At 36.7% G+C, this 17,558-nt stretch overlaps 1 protein-coding gene across 3 annotated transcripts in view; it reads right to left on the reverse strand.

Annotated features, from left to right (window-relative positions):
- znf609a (zinc finger protein 609a) overlaps nucleotides 1-17,558 on the reverse strand; it is a 103,726-nt gene that overhangs the window by 68,925 nt on the left and 17,243 nt on the right. The gene's annotated exons all lie outside the window — the stretch shown is intronic.

Genomic DNA, 17,558 nt, shown 5'->3' on the forward strand with positions numbered 1-17,558 from the left:
CAACACACATGGAAACACTTGACAGACTGACATCAAAGCTCAACGAATGACTGCAGGACTCATAATGACTCAAACATGCCACTCACTTTGAGACTAAACAGCATTGTTATTAATTTCCTCACAAGTGAACATTAAAGATATTAAGGATGTGCTCAACTACATATTTTCAAAACCATCTAGTTGTGGGTTGTCTGAATGACGGGTTGGTTTTAAGGCAGCACTAATTAGATTGTTGTCCACCTGTCAAAGCTCCTACATCAATCAAGGTATTCATGCATTTTTTAATCAGCTAGACAGTTCACAACAGATAAAATCATAACACTGGGGTCTTTAAAATCAGTTTCTAAACTTATTACTACATCAATGCAGATAGAATGCAATGCAATGCTCATGTCACTGAACTTAAATCTTAAATCTGAAAAATCTGATGCTAACATGATTTTAGCATGTTGACAGTGCATTTACAGCTACTTCTGTAAGATAAATCATCTCACACGGTCATCATGCAAACCACTCAGCATACAAGAAAATAAACATAAAAGATAAACTCATTAGTCAACTAATGTTGCTGGATGACAACTTAACTACTCAGTCTGTAGACTTATAACTAAAGGTTAAGGTTAAATTTGGTTTGGTTCTCACATTGCACATAGTGTGATATAGTGTGACCCATTAAATCTAAATCTGAAATTTAAATTAATAATAGTGATAATATTATTGCACTTTATTTAGTTAGCTTTTTTGTTTGTTTGTTTGTTTAAATAAAATAATAAACTAAATAAGGTGTGAGAATACTATTATATTTTAAAATAAAAAGGGAGTATTAAATACAAATACAATTATTTTATAGTACACTTAAAAAAAAATGCTAATATTTACTTCTTTTTAAAATAACAATGGACCTGCGGACCACTTATGTGCACCCCTGACTATTACCACTTTCCATGGGCATGAATTATACAATCAACACTTTCCAAATGTCACTGATCTTGGGACCTTTACATATAAACAGAAGTCTTTTTAATGCCAAAGATGCTTACATTTTTTTTTTTTTTTTTAGAGATTCTTAAGAACACCAAACAACCCATCAACAAACACAGATAACTAGTTCTGCTAAAAGGTTCTACATTATTAATTTAGTCTGAAACAGAAAAAGAACAGACAGACACAAATTAAAGTTCAAAGTCATTGCCAATAATACTCGAAAGAGGTCACATAAAAGACTGTACGAACCACAAACTGGTTTAATTGCACTACTACAGTTTGGCGGTTGTCTAATAAAACTAAGCACTACTTAAGTTGAAAAGGATGAGTCCGGCTTTGAGCTGCATCTTAAATAGCTGAGGAGACAGATGGTTGAATGAGAGGACACTAATCAGTGGTTTGCTGTAATCCGTCAGTCCACCAGGGAACATGGAGTGTGTCCTGCAGGAAGCTTTCCAAACGTCTGCCGTTGGAACCCAAGACAAGACGGACTTCCACTATCACAGTCATTCATCAGTCCCCTGCTTTTCTAGGTACTTTCAAGAGCTTTGAGAGTAGAACTTCGAAAGATGCCACTTTTGAAGGAGATTAATGTAAACAACAACACCAAAAAGTGTCTTCCATAATGACATTTCACCTCATTAAAGAGGAAGAGACTAGATGTTCAAATATTTTCTACTATTCAAGTTTAGAGTGAACTAGAAGTTGCTCATTGGTTGCTTCATGAAGAGTTGAACAAAATGTTCATCTTCTTGTTTAAGACATGTCAACTTATGACTCTTCCAATGACGTTAGTCTTAGATGGGATGGGACTGTCTGTTTTTCTGGCCATTGTTGGCGAATAAGCAGCAGTAGGTGTGTTTATCCATTTAATGCAGATATACTTTTTTTTTTTAAATGACTTGCAGTAAAATAGTCAAACATGTATCATCTTAAGATAAACCTAAAAAAAAGAAGTCTGGGATAACAGAAACGCCAGAAAACCACAAGCTGAAATCTATTTCTTGCAGTTAAATCGTATAATAGGTTACCAGTTAAAACATGCACACCAGTGAGCTGCTGCCTTAGTGTAACTCGCCCCAGGTTTTTGACGTTGCCGATAAATGTGAAAAGCCAAAGCTTTACAAAACTCATTCATATCCCAACACGGCTGATGATGCAAGAGACTGTCACGGTTCCCACACACAACCTAATTAGGAACCAAATGACGAAACTGTGCTCGGCACTATTACTATAAAAGGGAGTAAAAAGAAACCTTTTGTCTGTACCCCATTCAAAAACCAAAGGCAAAGAGACAAAGCTTTTGATTTGAGCCAGACAAGGACGTGCCGCACATGCTCGAGTATTATTTTTGATGTCGTTAGATGGATAACCAATCAATATGCCAGAAGAAAAGCTGTGTTTTGAGAAGTGTATTTAAGTTGTTATTCCCCTCGTTCTTGGCAAGTATCGCTGAAGGTAAAGCAAGAACCCAAAAACACCATGTTCGAGCGGCTCGAGGTTGTCCTTTTTATTACCCCGACACTCAGGTACCGGTGTCCTTCCAGGGGGTGTAAATAACGGCTCTAAACTAATTTAGCTTTCCCTGCCATGTGCCAGCAAGTGCAGGAGCGCTCAAGGGAGGCGAGCTGCCTTTCCACGCTCCCAAAAACCACCCGACATGACACAGGCCTAATTAACACAGGCATCCACTGCGGGCGCCTCGGCTTGATGGAAAAACGTGAGCTGAAACTCAAGTGGGCACTTGTGCAAACACCTCGCACAGATGACGGGATGGAGGATCGATACCTGTCTCGCCCCTGTTTGATGATGAAAAACAGATAAAAGAAGGAATACAATCAGGGACGGGATGAAGAAAAACAACAACAACAAAACCAAGACAACAAAGATGAAATGCAAATTTACTCAAGAGAACCCTCTGACCTGACTGAAAAGCACTCGTGTCTTCGGTGCCAGAACTGCCTCGGAGTTTTAATTCCCTCTCGGCGACTGAGTAATTGGGATTCTCTAATAAAAAAGCTGTTTCGAAGGCTGCTGGAACTGACAGGCTCTCCGTCAGACTAAATCACAGCTCTTTCTGAAGAGCCTGGGCTCGGTGAAAGGGAGGGAAGCACTTCCCGCGGTTAGATTACACACTGCATCAGATGAAAGAGCTGCCGCTCGCGTTTTCATCTTCCCCTCTTGGAATTCTCCCTCGCTGCTGCCTTTTTCTTTTGAGATCAGCAAGTAGACAAGTGTAGGATTTTATCTCAGAGATGACGGCCGCCCTTTCTCTCCGCTCTTATTAGGCCTGATCGGTAGGTTCTTGGGGAAGCCGATGAACTTGCTCTGCCAACTCCATCATTAGCCAATTCAAACAGAGGCCATCTCCAGTGGCCATGTTAGCGCCCACGGAGGGAACATTTGATCCAACCCAACAGAGAAGAGAACAGCTGTCCTGGGCCGGTCTAGAGGAGTCGGGTTGCCCTGTTTAACCACACAGTAAAGAGGGTGAAATCCCATCTGCATTTGACCTCCTGCACTGCCCTTAACGCTAGCACAAGCGAGCCGTTTCCGACTGATCGCACTGTCAAACACAAAGGCGAGGCTCTCAACATATTAATCAGGGATAATCTGCGGTTAATGCACACGAGCCTTGCAGGAACACTCAACTGCACAAGAAAAGTGTGACCAGCATTAATTAACCAAACAATTATTGATCATTAACCAAACAATGTGATGCTAATGAACTGAGTAGTTACAGAAAAAACATCATCCAGGCACATCGTGTGGTTGATATTTATTCATTTTTGGGTTATACTTTAGGACAATAAACAAAGATATCGGAGGAAAACTAAAGATAGAGCATTTAAATTATATTATTTATAAATTTATAAAAGGGCTGTCAGTCACCCGCCCCCAGACCTGTACATCATCTTACATTTCATACAGCTGACTGTTGACAAATACGATGCAGGGCAACAACTCCATAAATGCAGTTATGCCTTAAAATTGGTGCAAAAAATGCCCCTGTATACGTTTTTGTCTCATTTATATGATATCACACGAGCAGTGAGAGCAATTTCACACAAGTGCTGATTTTGTCCCTAATATCACGAGTTAAATGTGATTTTATACAACAGTTCAGTAAATAAGAAGTTGATATTGTTATATTTGAAATAATTTAAATTTGCTAAATTTTGCAGAGAACAAATTACTTTTAAAGCTATAGCCGAATTGTTGCACGGCTGGGGGCACCACAGAGGTGTTTAGTTTCTGAATGAATCGTGTGAACCAATAATTCTAAGGTATTTACTGAATTCCTGAATGAATCAGCCATTTGAACGAATCGAATGAATGAATGACTCAAAAACACATTTACCGCCACCTGCTGGCAGATTTAGTTTCTTATTTAGAGTATTATTTCAATAAAAATAATAATAAAAATATAAAAACATTAAAGGGATAGTTTACCCCCCAAAAATGTATTCTGTCATCATTTACTCACCCTCGTGTCGTTTCAAACCTTTCTTTTGTGGAGGATAAAAGAAGGTATTTTGAAGACTGTTGGTAACAGACGTTTTAGTCACCAATGAATTTCACTGTATGAACAAAAATACTGAGATATTTCTCAAATGATCCTCTTTTACGTTCTATAGTTTATGTTAGGGCATTATAGCCTAAATGTTTGTGTGTAATAAATTTTGAATCAAATAAAATATTTATTACTAAAACTAGCCTACAATTTGTAATGTCTACTTGATACTTTCTCATTTTTCATAAAATAGCTTTAGATAATCTATTGAGGGTATTTTCACAGTCAAATTTATTTTGTGATTAATTAGATTACTTAATCGACACAACATGTGATTAATTAGATAAAAAAAATTCTAATCTACTGTCAGCCCTAATATATATATATATATATACATACAGTACAGGTCAAAAGTTTGTAAACATTACTATTTTTAACAGTACAGGCCGAAGTTTTTTCTGCTCATCAAGTCTGCATTTATTTGATCAAAAATACAGAAAAAACAGTCATATTGTGATATATTATTACAATTTAAAATAATTGTTTTTAAATTTATTATACTTTAAATTATCATTTATTTCTGTGATGCAAAGCTGAATTTTTAGGATCATTATCACATGATCCTTTAGAAATCATTCTAATATGATGATTCATTATCAAAGTTGGAAACAGTTCTGCTGCTTAATATTTTTTCAGAACATGTGATACTTTTTTAGGATACTTTGATGAATAAAAAGTAAAAAAAAAAAAAAAAAGAAGCTATGTTTTTAAAATATAAATATTTTGTAATAACAATATACACTACTGGTCAGTAATTTGGGGTCAGTAATTTTTTTTATTTCTTTTTTTTTTAAATAAAATCAATACTTTTATTCAGCAAGGATGTGTTACATTGATAAAAAGTGATAGTAAAGAAAATATATTATTAGAATATATATTATTAGAATTTTTTTTTTATTTTGAATAAATGCAGTTCTTTTTAACCTTTTATTCATCAAATATATTAGACAGCAGAACTGTTTCCAACACTCATAATAAATCAGAATATTAGAATGATTTCTAAATGATCATGTGATAGACTGGATGTTACATGTGACACTGAAGGCTGGAGTAATGATGCTGAAAATTCAGCTTTGCATCACAGGAATAAATTATTTTTTTAAAGTATATTCAAATAGAAAACTATTATTTTAAGTTGTAATAATATTTCACAATATTACTGTTTTTTCTGTATTTTTGATCAAATAAATGCAGGCTTGATGAGCAGAAGAGACTTCTTTCAAAAACATTAAAAATAGTAATGTTTCCAAACTTTTGACCTGTACTATATATATGGTTAAATTTAAAATGGTAAAAATTGTTAACAGGTACCAAGCTTATTAATATCATCCTATGAAACACCACAGATATGTTAAACATATAAAAAAAAAAGATCAGAACTGCTGCATAATCATAACACTGATCACAACCAAGATGCAGGTAGCAGTTAATGCCTTTATGACAAGCCACCAGATGTTAGAGAAGTTAAGCACCACCTCAACCCATAAACATTTTGCAGATCTGCCAAACACAGCCAAGCCAAATACTCAATTACAGGGGCAGGAAAAGGGGCTTCTTAACGAGCTATTTCTAAGAGTCTGCCTGCGGGGCCGCGCTCTCGTTCCGCGCTAGCTATCACACCGAGGTTCCACCGTGTAATTGGATTGTGTGCTTGAACTGCTGACTGAAACAGAAAAGTGCAGGAAGCTTCAGGTGACGGGAATCAAGCATCCTGCGGGGTCAGCCAGACTCCATCTCAGCCAAACGTCAGGAGTGGCATCCAGTCTGGAAGCGCAACGGGACTTCAATTTGTGGACGTACGCAATGTACCATTCTGCACTGCCCCAGAGCAGCCTGTTTGGGTTCAGACGTCTGCCAGGTCGTCGATTACGGTACGCAGGCGTGCCCCGAGGACCCTGCCTGCAACAGACCTTTCGCTTGGACGGTTCTCTAATCAGAAGCTGTTTTCGTCAGATAGCAAAGCTTTGATGGCGCCCTTGTGTGTAAAAATGAAACATCTTTGGCCTTTCATCTGAATTCCCCTGTGCACAAATAAAGCAGGGGAGATGCTTCACTCCAAACTCCACAAGCCTGTGTGAACGGGTAACTTATTTGGCACCTCGAATGACAGGTCCTGCGGTACGTGAAATCTCTGGAAGGGAGCGCGGCGGCTTCGGGAGGGTTTTTACAGCCTTCATGTCACAGATAATTTCCAGCCTATTCACAGAGAGGACAGAAATACTGTTCGCAGGGCACACGGAGTACCCGGCTGTGGAGGCTGACAAGCTCCCAGATGGACTGAACAGGCTGCTGGGGGAGCGAGATCATGGTGCTACTATTCATCATTTCCACAGAGAGGACAGAAATGATGTTTGCAGGGCACACAGAGGATGAAGAGCGGTTTAAGTTAGCTTTTTTATTTCCTCAGGTCAGTTCAAACCCTGATGGACTTGCTTCCATGGAAGACAAAAGGAGAAATTCTGATGAATGTTCACGCTGCTCTTTTCAGCACGATGTAAGAACCACAACCAGAAGTCTCCAAATAAATTAAACATGAAATTAAACTAAGCTGCTACAGTGGCAACTATAAAATCCTTCATATTTAATAGAAATTCAAACATTAAAAAAATAGTTTGTCTGATCAAACATATTCAAGGCAACAATAAAAAACAATATAATAACCTGTAACAAAATTACAAATAAATAAATAAATCTTTCAGTTTAATATTTCTTAATTTAAAAAAAATACTATTATATTTGCTGATATGGTATAAAATATTGCTAAAATAAAGTACAATAATAAAAAAAATCTTTATTAAAAATTGTGATACACATAATTACAAAAGACAACTCTTTCTGTTTAATATTTTACAAAAATTTTAACATTTCAAAATATTTATTTTTATTTGTATATACATAGTATATGTTTGTTTGATGCCATATCAGCTATATTTAACATAAACAGGGGTACCGATCGACGATCACAGAAAGCAGTATCTGCAGATACGATCACTGATACCAATCTTTTTAAAGCCTTATTTTTATCAACTATAATTATTTATAGTAATACCAATCAGGAATTTTAGACATTTATTCAGGGCATGAATTTCATTTTTGAAAATGGGGTGAATATCCCTCTTATAGGTGACTCTTGTGAGAGGGGTTTTTGTTTTATTTGAGGGGTGGAGGGGAGTATTTTTTAGACATTTTAAAAAACATATTTATCTCACCTAAATATTTGATCATGCAGTGCATTTTTGTTTTTACACTCGTGCAACTGTTGCACAATAGCTTACACACAGCACAAAACAGTTGCTCAAGCAAGTGGTAAAGCATTTAAAATACTTTTGTTACGTTATAACAAACATTCTAAATTAAAACTTACCATTGACAGAAACAGTCAGCTCTAGTGTTTATCTTTTGCATTTAATTCTTTATTACAAGCAATTCTGCGGTTTCCACGAGTGTCATCTATTATTGCCTTGTTTATCTAATAGTGCTCTTTTCCTTTAAACCTAGCAAAAAAAAAATCCATGTGTGTTGAGTGTAAAACACAGCAGACTTTAATTATATGCATTTATGGTGTAATTACTACATTTTCGGTTTCATCTGTGGCAGGTTAAATTTCCCCAGCTGGCGAAGGAAGTACAACCTTTGTTGGGCCTTTTTAACAAATACAGTAGACAGGGGAAGAGATAACAGCAAAAAAAACATTAGGAAAGAGAGGAGGAAAAAACCAACACCCAGACTGTGCTCCTTTGGGAGCACCGTTTGAGGACAGGAAAAACACCTCAGCACAAAAGCACATAATCATACACCATAAAACATGACTTTGCAACTGGGGACGGAAGTTGGGGATCGAGGTGATCCAGCCCAGGCAATCAGCATCCGGTCCTGCGGCCATTACAGCGCTGGTCACAGACCCGCTCGCCAGACTGGTGGAACAAAGCGGCGAAGGCGAGGGATGGGGGTTGGGGGGGTGAATGCATATCTGTATATGTGTAAGAGTTAGTGTATGTGTAGGCCTGGAGAGTTGCGATTCTCTCTAGATGCCTCAGTCCGCAGATTATAGAGCGTCACAGCAAGTTGCCATGGAGACAGCCTTGGCCAGGTCCTAGACAGAGTCAACAATCATCAGGTGTCTGTGGGAGGGGGGAGGAATGCGAGAGCGTCTCGCTGCCGTGCTCACCCGGGAGATATTTGTTATCCAGCCAAGGCCAAGGCTGGTAGAGAAAGCCGAAAGAAGATATGATACCAGTTGTTTGGTCTAGTAGCCTCATTCCATTTTACGGTCACTATGATTGTTCATTGTCCATTTTGGTCTCCAAATTCTCCAATTTCCTTTCCAAAGCCGTGAGCTTCTTCATGATGTTATCCATATTGCGGTTAATAGTCTCAGTCTCAATGCTGACCACTCTGCCCACTGCTTCAATCATGACGGGCAGCCTTGTGAGGCTTTGGACAGCTGTTCCCGTCTTCTGAATTTTCCGATAACCCAGGGCAAAGCCTAATCCAGCAATATTTACTGCAAAACATGGGCTGTCACTTTAGTTAAGCGCATGCAGCAAACTCGGTGTGGAATCAATCTCTGCACTGCTACAGACTGCTTATGGAACGCACTGTCGAACCGCAACCGTGTGCAGTGTGAACACTTTAAAATCCGTTAACATGAGCACAGAAAAAAACGCATAGGCCCATGCACTGCGAATGGAGTTTGTGTGAACCTGGCGTTCTGTGTGTGTGCTTCGAGTGTGCATGAGCGCACAGTCTCCAGGAGAGCGAATGGTTAAACACTGGAAAGAATTAAAAAGAACCGAAATTTATAAACCTCGATTATGCAAGTGACACTTCCTGTGTCAACCGTGCTGTGTAGCTCGCTTATAGACAGACGCGATGTGTGCTGGCCATTTGCACATTTTAGGAGGGAGAGAGCATGCGGTGATTCGTTCATGCTGTTTGTGAAATTATGTCTCAGAAATTTTTCAAATTACTTTAGAAGTTATTTAAAGGTGCAGTGTATAATATTTAGGAGAATCTATTGACAGAAATGCAATATAATATACATAACTATGTTTACAGAGGTGTATAAAGACCTTACACAATGAACCGTTGTGCTTTTATTAACTTAGAATGAGCCATTTATCTTGTACTGTGTCGGCCACCGTAGCTTCTCTAAAGGGAGGCGTGAGCGGGGGACTGAGCCATTGGTTGCAATACGCAACCTGCCGCTAAAATTACACACTGCACCTTTATTGAAGAAATATGAATTGCACCTCACCTTCAGCATTATAATTACAACAGAATATGTTACAAATAAAATAAGGTTGGTAGTATTCAAATAGAGAAATGTAATAATTAGGGAAAATAACACTGCATAGTGTTCACTAGGGCTGCTCGATTATGGCAAAAATCATAGTCATGATTATTTTGGTCAATATTGTAATCACGATTATTTAACACGATTATGAGGGGGGCCATATGATCAAACCTTTATATGAGTGATTTATTTGAAGATAGTAGTGATACTTATCAAATATGTATTTCCTGTAAACAATGTTGCTATGACATCTACATTGTAGAGACCAGCGGAATTTCAAACAAACAAACATAAAGTCCTCATAATCATTGAAAATAATTGAACTGTCCGCAATAAAAAAAAGCAAAGGACAAATACAGTAGAATAAAAAGATACAAATGAAACAAACTGTTCTTTAATGTTTATTTTATGCACGTCTCAAGCAGTTTACAGCCTACTACAGAAATGAATAATCAAATGTAAAATAAAACAGCATAGTCTTCACTGTAAGAATTAAACTTTTTTTGTTTCTTATTAAAGCTATAACAGTCCTTCACTCAAGGGCAGTGGGTGATTTTGAATTTGTCTTTTGTTGTTACATTAATATTAAGCACACAGTCCCAGCAAGAAAATAGCTGCTGTCACTTTAAGAGCCGCAAAGATCCAATTTACCATTACACACATATTTTCATTCTCAACTCTTTACGTTCATTTATTACCTGACTGACGAAGGTATACATGAATAATCACTAAGCACCACATTTTGACAGTCTGTGTTCTGTTCCGTCTCTGAGTGCATATCTCTTCCTGAGGAGCAGGACAAGATCTCTTTCACACTTTTAAAGACATGAATAAATATACTTCTTTATTTTGCAAAAGTAACGTTACATGATTTTACTGATTTGCACGTGAAATTGGGCTTTTATGGAGGAACGAAAGCGCAGTGCTGGAAAAGGGGGCGGAAAGGAGCGCAATAATCATTTTATATCGATTACTGTATTTTCATAATCGTTGGAGGCCTATTCGAAAGCAAAACCGTTTTTCGATTAATTGCACAGCCCTAGTGTTCACTGTATAAATTAAATATAGATTTTTATCACAGCCCATCAAGAACCGGGTTGACCAGGTACTCTGTACCGCCGGTACTTAAAAAAAACTGGTACCGTAACGTTTTCATTCTTTTAGTACCCACTTGGTACCAAGTACCGTTTTTTTTTTTGACAACACTAATATATACACACACACGTAAACTTCTAACAAAGTTACTATACCTAGGCCTGTATAAAATCTTTCAGTTTAATATTTGATAGAAATACATACATTTATTAAAAATCTAATAAAATTACTGAATTTATTTATTTGTGTATTTTTTTAATTAATTAAAAAAATATAAAAATAATTTTTTTTTATAAATAAAACAATAAATACATCAAAACCAATGCTTACAATAAAAAAGCAGGGCCTCTGAAAATGACTAAATGACTATCTGAAGTCAAATCCAAAACATTACTAAGTCATCTGTCATAAACCTAATGCACAACAAAAGTGAAGTGTACAAACGCGTGGGAAGTTAAAGTGTGCAATCAAGGCGTGACAACGGTCTACTGAAGCTGGAAACATAAAACTCATTTATAGTTCAGAGACAAACTAATGCACATCATAAGAAAGCACTTGTGTTTCAGCCCTTCGTTCTCTTAATTTTTTTTACAAATCCATTTCACCCTGATAGCGTTCACACTAACATTTCTGGCTGAAAGCATTATTTGCCAATCAAATAATAACACCTGTCACAACTTTGTTGTGGTAGCAGTTCATACCAACATGTTTAACGTGTTCGTAAATAATGGTTGCATCTTTCATTGCATGCAAAGAGTGACAACGCAAAGCTAATTTGAAGTCCCGCGTAGGTCCTAATTTGAAGTAATTTGAGGAAGGTGTAAAGTGCCACGCTTGATACAAAGGTAATTGCTGCAAAATAACCCTCCGGGCAAAGTGAAGCCATTTGTTGCCAAGATGGCAATTAAAGACATTTCCCCAGTGAAGGCCAAGAGATAACATGTCGACAGAAATATACACCAAACACGGCAGGAGAAGACTTGAGTAGACAAGGCTACACAAACACACAAGCCTCGTCTGACTCAGTCTTTCCAATCAGTCTTTGTTTTCTGAAAACACATCATCAATCAATTAATTACTCAAATGAAGCTGAGATAAGCTCAGGCCTTTAGGGTCAGATGCTCTCAGCTAATTTCCAAATAAGGATAAGTTCACTGTAAAAACTCACTGTAATTTACCTTATTAACCAACCCTCTCGCCCTAATTCATGCTAAGATGAGTCAGGATGGTGGATTGGTAAAGACCAACTTATTTATCTAGTACTGTAACACTATTAGTGCAAAGCTGTAAATTTAGAAATGCAACATGCCGTTTTTTTGGCATGCTACCAATAGCGTTATCCATTAGTTTCTTGAATTTTGAAGAACCTCAGTCACAAACACCAAAAACAATGACCAATTTCACCAACTTTAAAAGCCAATTCTCTTATCTAATGGACTCTAAAACCCTTACAAAGAGGGCTTTGCACTTTACACTTTGCTTACACTTTTTGTAAGCGAAGAAAACAAAAATAACGACTTTATTCAATAATTCCTTTGTCAACGGTCTCCTCTGTGTCTGTCCATATCACTGTATGCTGTGTATGCTCTTCTGTGTCATCCGCACCACAAGGATGAGCTGTTTTATTTCAAATCAAAGCTAAATACACATAGAAACAGCGGATCCTTGTGGTGCGGATGATACAGAAGAGCATACACTGATATGGAGAGACACAGAGGAGACCGTTGACAATGGAATTATTTTTGTTTTCTTCGCTTACAAAAAGTGTTCCCATCACTTCATATAACCCAGATTGGACATCTGATGGCAGATGTATTATTCTGATGATGACTTTCATACCTTTTATGGACCTTGACACTGTTATTTACTTGGCAGTCTATGGGACAGTCACAAGCCTCCAGGCTTTCATCCAAAATATCTTAAATTGTGTTCTGAAGATGAACGAAGCTTTTATGGGTTTGGAATGATATGGGTGGTAAGTGATTAATGACAAAATTTTCATTTTGGGGTGGAGTATCCCTTTAATGCAGGACATGAATGCATTTAATCTGCAGTTACACATGCAAAAATAATGTTTTGAACTATAAGACATAAATTTTTGTTGTCGAAAAACAGGCAATATGGTGTCTAAACCACAAGTCTCTTAATTAACTTCTTGTTTATTGAACTGTTGTAAAAAAAAAAATCTATGTAATCATGCTGATTTTTTTGGAAAAAAAACACTCTGTGTGATACTGATTTACTATATGAAATTATATAAATATATACATTTTCTGCCCCTATATCTTAAATTTTGTGATCATTTTAAATGCATTTTAACAGACTGAATCAGGCAGAGAAAGAACGCACTTTAAATGCGCGCGTGCGCTAGTCTAATCTACTAGACTTCACGGCACTCTGTAGGAGTGTTTTGTTTGGTTTTCGGCAAAATACTGATAATGTTAAATCGCACATCGTTAAAACAACAATTAAGATATTTTCGCAGATTGCACACCCTGCACCACTGCCTTTTTGGCTAATTTGTGCAAAACCTTTTGCTAAACTGTCAAAGCTTCATTTTAACCACCAGTGCAACAATGCAAGTATTAACCTTACCTCTACATGCTTGCGAAGGGTTGATGTCGAGATTTTATAAACTTTTGTGATTTAACTTTTGTTTAAATGTAAAAAAGACACCATAAAAACATCATTTTATTTTTTTCAAAATTCAGTTTTTTCCGTTTAAATTTTTCTGGTTCCGTTTTTTTCTGTTAAAATTTCTCTCGACTCCTTTTTAATGGTTAAATTAAATTTTATTAATCAAAAAGCAAGTCTAATTAATTAAAATCATGAAACTTATACATTTTCACACCAATTTATTAAAAGTTTAACAAAAATTACATGTTAAGGGCCCTATGAAATTATTTTTTTTTTTTTATCTAATTCTGTGTTTTAGCATGTCTATTTATTTAAACGTATAAAAACAACTTCATTTATTCAATTTTTTTCTTAAAATAGCCTTATGAAATGTTTTTTTCCCTCAAAAATTCTGTCGTGTATTTACATTTTTCTGGTTATCAAATGAAGGCATAAAACATTCATTTAATTTATCTTTTAATTATTGAAAATTAAGCAAACTTTATTTTTTGGTAAACAAAGGGGATTTACTATTAAAATTAATTGTGATTATCCCTTAAAAAATAATGTTAATTTCTTTTTAGTAGTAGTAGTTGGCTATGTACATTTACAGAGACAGCAGATGCTGAAATCACCCCGCTTCAGTGTGTGTGTAATAAACAAAACCATTCATTAACAGAGACATGCAGAACATACAGGATTCATATTTAAATTGACTTTTCGGGCTTAATATTTACAGATACTAGCCCATATCGTGATTTGATTTAAGTGTAATGACCTACTTTTGATTAATTCATTCAAAATTTGATAAATTCCGTGACATTCCGCGTTAAACTGTAAATTCTGTTTTTATGACTGGATTCTGTGATTCCGTCCGCGTTTTCCACATCGCGGAAATTATAGGGCCCTAAGGGTGAGTAACAACAAAAATCTCATTTTGAGTGAACTAGCTCTATAAATTGCACATGGTTTTCAAGAGCCTTCAACAGTAATATCAACAGTAAAAACAGTACTGCACAATTTGCAGATGTGAGACTTCATAAAGTAGAGTAGAGTAAAAATTAAGCTGTCTGAAACTGATTTTAGGAGAAAAGAAAAAAAAAAATGTTGGCGTACTTGGACCTGAAGCCAAAGCTGTTATAACTAATCAAAAGAACCTTTAGTCTTTATGCTAGAAATGCAAAACGAAGCAAAAGCCTTTTTTTTTCTAGCAGGAGCCTGACTGACATTTCAGAAATAATTCCACAACCAAGACTGATTTACATTCCACCCAATCTACGGGCCGGTCACGCATAACTGAGATGGACATGCCAAACCGGACACAGTCGGTCAGACCCGCTGCTGAAATAATACTCTCAAAACAAGCTTCCTGTCAAGAGCAACTTTCACAACTGATAATGATCTAATTTATACACTTATACACTCACTGTTGATAAAAGACAAGTTAGAACTACTCAGAGTGAATCAGCTAACAACGCCTGAAAAAACCCATTCACAAAACAAAACAAAAAACACCACCATGCACTACTTCCTGTCCATTCTAGCAGAAATATGGCACAACATCTGAGAAATATGGTGAAAGGAAAAGCAGGATTTGCAGTATTGAGCTGTTAGATGTCATCAAAGCTTCAACGAAAGTGCTGAGTGAATGTAAGGAACGTCTTTTTAGAAACGACTCTCGTGAAGGACTACTGTTCATTATCTTGCTCCCTGCAAGAACGTCTCTTGACCTTCTGCTGCCAGCGCTGGAGTTTCTCATCTGTTTGTGTTCCATCACGGCACTACAAAGAGAGCTGCTCTGTCAAGATACTCTGACAAACCGACCACAGACGACACATCCACTGTGAAAGCACCACAAAGACAAATCACCAAGACATGTATAAAATACATTTCGTACTGTAACCATCTTTTAAATGTCAAATCTCTTAAATTCTGTAAAATACAGTAAAATATCTATCTGGAACTTCTAGGCTGCTGAATTTTGTTTTTAAAACTTTCAAACAAATTCAAAGTTTTCCCAAGACAAATTTTGCTTTTCTAGATAAAAAGGACAGTTTTGTAAAACACAGTAAAATTACTTTCTGAAACTTCTAGACTTCTTACATTTTTTCTTTAAAACTTCCAACCAATTGAAAGCGTTTCAGGACAAACTACTTTTTGTAGACAAAAATGACAGAGATATGAATTCAAAATTCATTTGAATTTTCCTTTCATTCAATCTGGATTTAACTAAGTTTCATTCAAATCTGGTTTGGTACCTCAATTCAGATGCAGGAACTCAACTGGAATTTTAAAGACACTTTCATATAAATCCTAAATGGCACAAAATCCCAGTGTAAACATCAAATACAAAAACAGTTTTGCATTAAGAAAATAAAGTAGATTATAATTTTCTTTTGATGATGGGTTTTCTTAAACCAAATCACAGATATACTATGGTAAACCCTCTCAGAATTGATACAAAACAGCCCTATTGGGCTATCATTTAAAAGGTTTTAGAACGCTTTTGAGTTTTTGAACACTGGAATGTTAGCCAGTTATTTACAACAATAGAAACACTTCTTCAAAACAATCAAGCGTTTCTGTAACTCCACACGCAAAGTCCTGAAGGCAACTCGACTAAAGAGGTTCCCACCAGCCGACCAGCTGTCCTCTGGATCTACTGCAGTCATCCCTTCAGAGACGACAGACACAAACAGGAAGATTCCTGTGTTCAACCAACAAGCTCCCAGCAGGCTTTGTTCAGTAGCCTCCGCCCTTGCCTCTGCGTGACCCAGCTTAGAGGAAGCATATAATTGCCCCACCCCCACCCCCCCACAGGGGAATGTGCCAGGAGCTCATAACAATGACTGAGAGGGCATTTCAATCTTTACTTTATTTGTCCCTCGTGAGGGAAATTTGTTTTGGGCAATACAGGTAAAACTGCACAACAAAGTGCCAACATCAGTAATAACAATCATACAGTTGTGTCCCCTGGATTAGAGTTTAACAGCCTTGTAGCCAAAGGAACAAAAGAGTTTTTATAACAGTTATATCTAGACATTGGAGTACGAAAACGTCAACCAGATGAAAGTAATTCAAATTCTTGCTGAAGCACATGAGAAGAGTCCCGAGTCATTTTCATTGCCTGTTTAAGAATAACCTTAATAAAAATAGATTGAAAATTGGGGTAAACTCTCAGACCAACCACTTTCATAGCAGTACACACCAAACGGTTCAACTGAGATCTAAGCGTAACTTTCAAATTACCAAACCAGGCCGCTATACCATATATTAAGATGGATTCAATACAGGCTTGATAAAACAACAACTTGACCCTCTGAGCCACCTTAAATAATCTGAGCCTCCTTAAAAAGTACATCTTTTGTTGCACTCTTCTACACAGATTATCCACATGCACCTCCCATGAAAGTTTATGATCCATAAACAAACCTAAATATTTGTATGAAGCAACTTGTCTAACAGCCTCGTTGTTAATCATGATAGGTGAGTGGTTGCCTATAATGATTTAAAATCAAAGATCATTTCCTCTGTTTTACTAATATTAATTACAAGACTATGTTCTTTAATCCATAACACAAAGTCAGCAATCTCTGTAGTGTAACACTGAAGGTCGTCATCCTTGTACAAACGACCAAGAATGGCAGTATCATTTGAAAATTTAACGAAAATATTCCCCGGATGTTGACTCCTATATTCCTTTGTGTACAATGTAAATAAGAGCGGTGAACAAACACACCCCTGGGGAACACCAATACTAACTGGCCGACATTCGGAGAAAGTCTGCTTGATTTTAACTTGTTGAGTCCTGTCTGTAAGAAATGCATGGAACCATTTAATGCTATATGGATTAACAGCCATACTATTTAGTTTGGATAGCATAAGGTGTGGATTCACGGTATTAAAAGCAGAGCTCAGATCGAGAAAAAGCAACCTGGCATAAGCCTTTGGGTCCTCCAGATGTTTTAAAACATGATGCACCACAGTAAGCAA

The sequence above is a fragment of the Cyprinus carpio genome, chromosome B25 (genome assembly GCF_018340385.1).
Source record: "Cyprinus carpio isolate SPL01 chromosome B25, ASM1834038v1, whole genome shotgun sequence".
Taxonomy (NCBI): domain Eukaryota; kingdom Metazoa; phylum Chordata; class Actinopteri; order Cypriniformes; family Cyprinidae; genus Cyprinus; species Cyprinus carpio.